Genomic DNA, 8,260 nt, shown 5'->3' on the forward strand with positions numbered 1-8,260 from the left:
AACTGACGACCTCATAATGTTAGCAGGAAGGCGCTGGATTCTGGCCGCTACCAACCGGTCATCATGGAATCATTGGGGGAGGCCTATGTTCAGCAGTGGACGTCTTGTGGCTGAAATGATGATGATGATTGTCAGGCGTAATAGAGTCTTGAAATCGAGGAAAATGCCAGCAAGGGTTATTTACCAATAAATAAGTTATGAACAAGAACCGAAACTTGCGAAGCTTTGTTTATTGATCTTCCAAAGGCCCATCTAAGCGGCTTTACTTACACGTGTCCGAACTTATTCGAGTAGCATCAGTTTTATTGTGAATATTTTAATAGGTCCTAGTGTGTTTTGAGGCGTAAAAACACAATTTCATCGCCATTAGCAAAAGACAGAAAAGTAATAACAATCGAGATGACAATATGACATCTGTAGTTGCTAAATTCCTATTTTAGGAGGACTTACTGAAAATTCGTCGCTGTTAGTTCTTTGAATCATGGTAAGTATGAAACACCCTTAGGCCTTCAAAGCACGAGAGACAGGCATCTCTTAGGTAAGCTCAATTCACCATATAGGTAGGTAGATATCTATTTACACCCCTGGGTGAGATTGTTATGACGAGCAATCTAAAATTAGTAGGTTACACGAACATTACTATGAGGTCTTACAGTGCACGTGGACGCACAGGGTGACACACGAACCAATCACAGAGCTCTATTCAACGCTGTGCGTTCGATTTGCTGCTTCACTTAAGCAAGCATCGTTTGTGAAAACGGGCGTCAGGCTGTGTTGCTAGTCTGATTTCAGTTTTACACACAAACTTAACTTATTTATTTTTTCCAAGTCTCGCTGCATCTTGGCATCTCAGTGAGACAAGTCCCTAATAGCATCGCATTCGCATGGCATAATCTTTATGCATGCCTAGTTGCGGAAAAATGGCTGACAAGCATTTTATTGTTATTTACGCAGCGAGCTGGTTTATTTGCCAAACAATGCTTTGTGAGAAGGAATTAGGATGCCAATTGAATTTTAAAGGCGGATGCATTTTCGGATTTTGTTTTAACGTTCGTGATCTCTAAATTTTAATAGCTAGATAGTTTAGAGCCACATCGCTTCGCGTTATTTTTGCTAGAGGATACTGGCAACTGGAACCTTAATTTCGAACTCCTCCTATGTTCTTCTGATTAATTTCGTTGCGGGTCCAATGACAGTTTAACTTTCCCCCGGGACAAACTTGACCTTCATTGGTTGGGTTTTTGTGGCGGTCAAGCTGTAGATCCTGGCTACACAGGAGTTGCAGTGGTGGGAACGAGAGGTGGGAATAAGTCCCGTATTTTTTTATTTTTTTTAGAGGATACTGGCAACGTTCAAGTTTTGCTATCGTCAACTTTAACTAGTAACTATAGGTTTAACTATAGCTTTACTGCTGTACGCCAAGCACGAATGATCAAAGTAGTAGTAACGTAAACGTATCGTGTCTACTATACTATAACGCAGTAAAGCGTTAGTAGGCATCACGAAGCACTTTCGTCGTTGTGTAGTAAGTACGATACAATTACGAGAGTGACGTCATCCTAACGTAAGTAGGGAATGAACTAATGAACGAATGATACGTTCGGAAATATATTAAAGTGGTCTTATTAACTAAAATTATTCAAATATAATATGATATTCTAGTGAAATCTTAGAGAAAACAATCAAGAAACAAAATTATGTTCCATATATTTGTAGTAAGGTAAGTAAATGTAATTTTTAATGTTAGTTGATAACATTTTTAATATATTCTTTTCCATATGTTTTAATTTCTGAACGGTCTACCAGACTGTCAAACACAGTTTGCTTTGGTAAGCAAATTCAAGTTATAGGAACTCTTTGAGTGTATTCTTTGTTTGAAGCTTAATTTTAATGTAAATTTTAATTTTGATGATGACTAGTAGAGTTCATGGAAAAGTACGTAGATTTGAGATAATGTGGTTTAATATGTGTGGGCTGTAACGGCGTGATATTTTTAGATGTTATTTTCTAGAAATGGTGACTTATCTAAACCTTCCGGAGGTCCAAGAAGACGCGGAAGGAATTAGCGGAAAAATTAAACAGTGATGGAACAGGCGACTCTCGATCGGTGGAGAAATAGCGCAAGGTATGCGATCTCGAGTGGTTTAATATTTCAAGTGTGCGACCTAACTCATTAAGACATTATTTATGGGCATTGCTTTTAAGCCAGTGCCACATACTTATAATTTTTTGTTTAGTTTTAGCTTTAATGAAATGATTTGTTCTATTTCTGTTTGTGGTAAAGGTGTGGAGTGATTTAAAAGATAACACTAAAAGAAAGCTGGGTAAAATAAAAAGAGCTGCATGTGGCACTGGTGGTGGACCGACCTTGAAAACAGGGTCATGCAAATAATTGGAGTGGAGGCAGCTACTGGCACGACGGTGGTGGAAGCTGGCTTTCAGCAGGTCTGCATTAATTTATTTCAGTGTATTGTAGTTTATTTATCAAAATGTCATTTTACTTTTACACAAGTCTGGCAAGGGATTGCCTTAGGGAAATCCTTAAGCGTGCAAATTTTATTCTAACCTATTTTTAATAGATCTAAATATTAAGTTTATATTATTTACGCATAATATTATTACTTGACTATTACATGTACACTTTTAAAAATAATACAGACATATTTATTAATTCATATTAATCAAGGTTTATAATTTAAATATTGTTGTAAATATTATTATAGTGTAAACCTTTTTCAGATTGAAGATAGTGGAAAAACGCCCAACACCCAGCTAGAAGAAATTATGATACCTGGGTATATAGAAGATAACCAATTGGTAAATAATTATTTACTCTGGATACAACAGCTACAGGTAAATTTCATTCTTTTAGTAATTTTACATAGATAACAGACAAAATATTATGAAAAATATGGCAAATCGATGTTAAAATTAAATTAATTAAATCAAGTTGTTAATATGAAATTAAATTACATTACAGAAGCCGATCGGAACACCCCAAGCACCAGTAGCCAATCCACCGTGATGCCGCCCACCTTCAGAGTGAAGAGACCGGTGCTTCTCCACCTTCTAATTTATCCCGTAATTATTTAATTTAAGCTGTGTGTACAACATTAATGAACAAATAAAGCTACTACATAAATACTAACGTTAGTTTTAATTTCAAAGAAACAATAAAAATAGTCTTAAAATTACAGCTTTCCAGCCATAAAAGTATTTTTAGATTTTGATTACATGTGTAGCCTATTAATCTCATCAACCAACACACTTTTTATCGTCTTCAGCCTCAAAAAACATATTTTTTTCTTCCAACGCAAGTTTTCACACTGAAAAATTTACCGTGACAAAACATTCGTAAACTTACGTTAGCCAGCTATCGCCACTTACTATTCTATACGTCAAAAAACGGTTCGTGATCGCAAAGTTAGTATAAACATCATACGATACGTTTACGGTACTATTACGTTACTATACAATAGGCATTTGTGCTGCCAAATTTAGTTTGTTTTACGTCCGATAGAGGCGCTCTCAGATTCTCATACAAATTATTTACGTTAACGATACTATTACCTTTACGCAAGTTATTCGTGCTTGGCGTACTGAACTCTAGCGCTTAACTGAGTCCGTTCGGTGTCTGAGGTATGGAAGCGGAACGGGAAGGATGACATTGACATATTATGACGTGACAGAGCATACAAATCTGAAGGAGATGAGTCTCGCTGACGTTCGAACGTCACAAAAACGCGGCTGAACCAATTAAGAACCTAGTAAGTGCAGCGGAGCAAATTTTACAGGAGAGCGAAAAAACGCATTTTCATTTGCCCTGCTAAGATGCTTAAAGATTTGGATAACTTCCGATGTTTATATTGAAGATTAGTTACTGAAGTATACTTTATGGAATAAAAGAATATATTTAGTTAAAAATTGCAAGTTTTATGCTCCTTACTAAAACTAAAAAATATTTTTTTGACATAAGTGCCTCGTAAAAATCTAAATCAAAATGGAATATGAATCAGTACTCATGTAGTCCCCAGATTTTGATATGGTTATCGAGTGTCAGCCAACAGAACTCGAAATAATATTTAAATTACAGTAGCATTTTACCTCTAGTAAGTCACATTGAAACTTGTTCATTGTTCATTGTAACTTGCTAGGTTTTGATAATGGTTTTTGCAGAATTGAATTGGACTTACTAGGTTTTTAGCTACGCGTTTTTCCGGTGTTAAGTGTAATAGAGCGATTTCTGTCTTCACATTCTGTGGAGACCTTAATTCTAAGGTGATTTAAGACAAAAAACGAAAATCTGCAAAAGTGTCCCTTACTAGGTTTTTAAATGGTTCAGCCGAACGCCTTCTCGTGCCGCATATCTCAGGCACTGACTCAATTAAGCGCTAGACGTGTAGGATCTACAGCTTAGCCGCTGTTTATAAATTCTTTACTTGACTTGTCAATCTAACCACACAATCGACCGGTCACCAAATCGATATCAAACCGACAACTATATGTAATCAAGTCGGTTCGGCAAACAGCAATTATTTGCAATGTTTGTCCGTAAACAGCGTATATTTGACGTGCTCAACTACCAATTTTGGCGGAATTGTACGTTTTAAATGCCGTCTGATTTTAAATAAACAGTCACCGGGCTCATAACCTGCTCATTAAATGCAAAATAGTCGAACAGTTTCGCGTTTAACCCTATCACGCTCCCGCGAGACGATACGGGCGGCAGGGCCGGAATAATTTCGGGCAGTGCGCCCCCGGGACCTGTAGATTGGTGGGGAAATGTCTTAAGACACATTTTTGTTGAGAAATAGCTCCCATTTCATAAAAGATGTCAAAGTGTAGATGTCTAAATTGCTGTAAAAAGACTGGTTTTAAAATATGTATCTTGAAAAGTAATTTTCAACCGACTTCAAAAAAGGAGGAGGTTCTCAATTCGACCCGTATGTTTTTTTTTTTTTTTTTTTTCTATGTTTGTTACGCGATAACTCCGCCAATTATGAACCGATTTGAACAAATCTTTTTTCGGCGTATAGGTAATACCTCAAGGGTGGTCCCATTTAAATTCAATAATAGAAAAAACAACCCCCAAGGGTGGAAAATTGGGGATGAACTTTTTTATACGCAATATCTCCGCCGATTATAAACCAATTTGAACGATATTTTTTTTCTTGAATAGGTATTATCAAAAGGGTGGTTTCATGCGAATTTGAAGAAAATATTTCACCCCCAAGGGTGGAAAATTGGGGATGAACTTTTTTATACGCAATATTTTTAATTTTTAGTTTTTTTTTGTGTTCACGCATATGAAGTCGGTTTTATTTTTTTTAAAAGTTAATTATGAATAATCTAGTAGGTATCAAAAAAGTTTAAAAAAGTGAGCTATGATTGAATATTTTATAACTTTAATATGAAGACAGACTATTTCAACTCGCGCAACATTCCAATATTATCTTCTATTAATAGAAATATTGAAGATCTTATGGGAATTGATACTGTAGATTCCGATGCTCAGTACTTCAAGCCCGGAATCCAAACGCGAGTATTTTTGAAATTTATTTTTTCTTTGATTTCATACGAAAGGATAAGCCCTTGTTTGTAATATTGGCCCTTAAGCCGGCCCTGGCACATTCCTGCAGCCATGAAACAGCGCTTAATTTATCTGTAATAAGATTCCCGGCCAGTCCGGGCAGAAAAACGTATTTACATACGTAACTTTATTTAATTTTGCATCGGAGGTAGTGTTAAATGAGCGAAAATGTATGAGGCAGTGTAAACACGGTGGGATATTGGCGGAAATTACGTGGAAAATTACTCTTATTTGACTAGTAGTTGAGCTTCTTTCCACGTGTGTAAATAGTAGTATTTATACGCCTCAGTATTTGAAAGCAGTACTTTATATTATTATTGTACAGTACCAGAGCAATTAATCGGGATTTTTTTTTTGCTGTGATCATTTGCAATCAGTCCCAAGACTATGAGCAAATCTGTTCTTTGATGCTGTCATGCGGAGTGGCTTCCCATTGGAAGCATCAACTCATCTGCTGCCCAGATCTACTGGCGGTCCTCTAGCTCCAGGATATGATGACGTTTCAGTCGTCTCACATACATCCATGGTAAGTTGGCGAGCAAGTTCGTTAGGATGATGGATTAACCGCTCTTTGTACTTAGTTGCCAGAATCGGGAAATAGGTTGAGTAAGTTCAACACCATCATCATCATCATTTCAGCCACAGGACGTCCAATGCTGAACATAGGCCTCCTCCAATTATTATTATTCCTGCTACCTTTATGGTAGTCGTTCCACCTTGTGGGTGGAGGTTAGGAGTGGAGGAGTAAGATCATCATCATCATCATCATCATTTCAGCCACAGGACGTCCACTGCTGAACATAGGCCTCCCCCAATGCTTTCCATGTTGATCGATTGGTAGCGGCCTGCGTCCAGCGCTTCCCTGCTACCTTTACGATGTCGTCGGTCCACCTTGTAGGTGGACGTCCCACGCTGCGTTTTCCGGTACGCGGCCTCCATTCCAGAACCTTTCTAAGGAGTAAGATCAGTGTTAGGAAACTCAAAGGTTGTTTTTTTTAATTGCGCAGCGCTGCGTAGCACAATTGCTGCACACACTGAATTGCAGCTCACGAGCTCACGTGCCCGGTATCAGATATGCGTGTTTGTTGGTCACTAGGGTTGCCTGATGGCTTGACAGTAATTTAATTTTGTATTTTTTTGTGTACAAGAGATTCAGTTTCTGTCACCAGTATTAGTTGGTATTCAGTTTCTGTCACTATTATTAGATCCTTTTCAATTTTGTTTGTGGCTTCGCCCCATGGAAACTTTTGTTCTAAAAATATTCTAATTATAACCTTTTCAATTTTCAAGTTTTATCTAAGTCTGTTTGTGAAAGATGGTACTCCTTCCTACTCCAGTCATCATGGCTGAAATAATTTGCATCCACCTCACAACATTTTTCGTGGATGTGAACAACAATCATTGATTGAAGTGCAGTAGTAATAGCTGCATTTCCAAAAATATTGGTGTGTGCAAAATCTGACCCAATCTTAACTCTCTCCGATTCCTGCAAAAACTGTAATACAAACAGTTCGTCGGGTGCGATTCTAATAGCGCTCTATTGAAGCACCATGCACGATGAATATTTACGAGTGCTCGTAAAGCTGACTTCGGCTGGGTTATCTGGTGTTCGTATACTAGATCTTTGAATTAATTATCGGCAACTATGTTCCTTTCTGTGACCAAACAAAAAGGATCCCATCAAAAACAATAGGTACTTGTCAAAAAAACCAAGTCTCGCAACTCAGTTGTTCTACGGTAAAAAGTTGTGAGATCCATGTAATACCAAGTCCAGGCCAGGAAATCTTTAACGTTTTACATAAATTATTGACTTGGCCATCGCACTAAATAATTTAATTTACACGTGTTTTCATGCGATGGCCAAGCCTTGATTCATACACCAAACACTACTTATATTCCAAATTTGAAGCTTCTAGGTCTGCTAGAAGTGCCATTGAGTTTTGATGATCGGTGAGTCAGTCAGTGAGTCAGTGAGTGACAAAATTAAGTAACTTTGACCCGTTATAATTCTTAAACTACTGGTTCAAATTGAATGAAATTTGAAATATACCGTGTCTTTACAATGCCTGCATAGCTAATGAAAATTCAGCCTTCTAGTTTTATCCAGAACGAAGTTACAGGCGGTCGAAAATGGCCTGAATTGCTTCGAGAAAAGGATGGTACGGGCCCCCAGTTAGGCTGAGTTGCACCACCTAACCTTGACCGTAACTATAACGATAACCGGTGTTTTTTGTATGGAGCTTGACAGATTTTTGAAGTTTATCAAAGTTAAAGGAAGATGGTGCAACCCGGCCTTAGTCAGTGTCTGAGGTATGGGAGCGGAAAGGGAGGGGTGACATTGTCAAAGTCAAAGTCAAAGTCAAAATTTATTTATTTGTTTAGACTAATAAATAGTTCTTACAAATCGTCATTTTCCTCTTAAGGAGCCTCTACATGTCTCATAATCTTTTTACCCTACCAGCGCTTCGAGACCAACATTTGGCAAGTGCTGAGAAGAAGCGCCGCAACAAACTCAGTCACCACTGTCTGCCGGTTAATATAAATAAATAGAAATAGCAGTAGTAGGTACATTCGATTCAGGAGCAGTTCACTGAATTTACCATGCATTCTTGTATAGTGTATAATGGGTATACAAAATTGCGTGGTATATTAAACAAGGTAGTGACGTGC

At 37.6% G+C, this 8,260-nt stretch overlaps 1 long non-coding RNA gene across 1 annotated transcript; it reads left to right on the forward strand.

Moving 5' to 3' along the window:
• Window positions 1-1,835: 1,835 nt before the first annotated feature.
• On the forward strand, window positions 1,836-3,144 carry LOC135079621 (uncharacterized). Its single transcript, XR_010258839.1, has 5 exons — window positions 1,836-1,935; window positions 2,012-2,125; window positions 2,285-2,445; window positions 2,740-2,853; window positions 2,981-3,144. It is a non-coding gene; the product is annotated as an uncharacterized LOC135079621 (long non-coding RNA).
• The last annotated feature ends 5,116 nt before the right edge of the window (window positions 3,145-8,260 follow it).

This window comes from Ostrinia nubilalis, chromosome 17 (genome assembly GCF_963855985.1).
Source record: "Ostrinia nubilalis chromosome 17, ilOstNubi1.1, whole genome shotgun sequence".
NCBI classification, from domain to species: domain Eukaryota; kingdom Metazoa; phylum Arthropoda; class Insecta; order Lepidoptera; family Crambidae; genus Ostrinia; species Ostrinia nubilalis.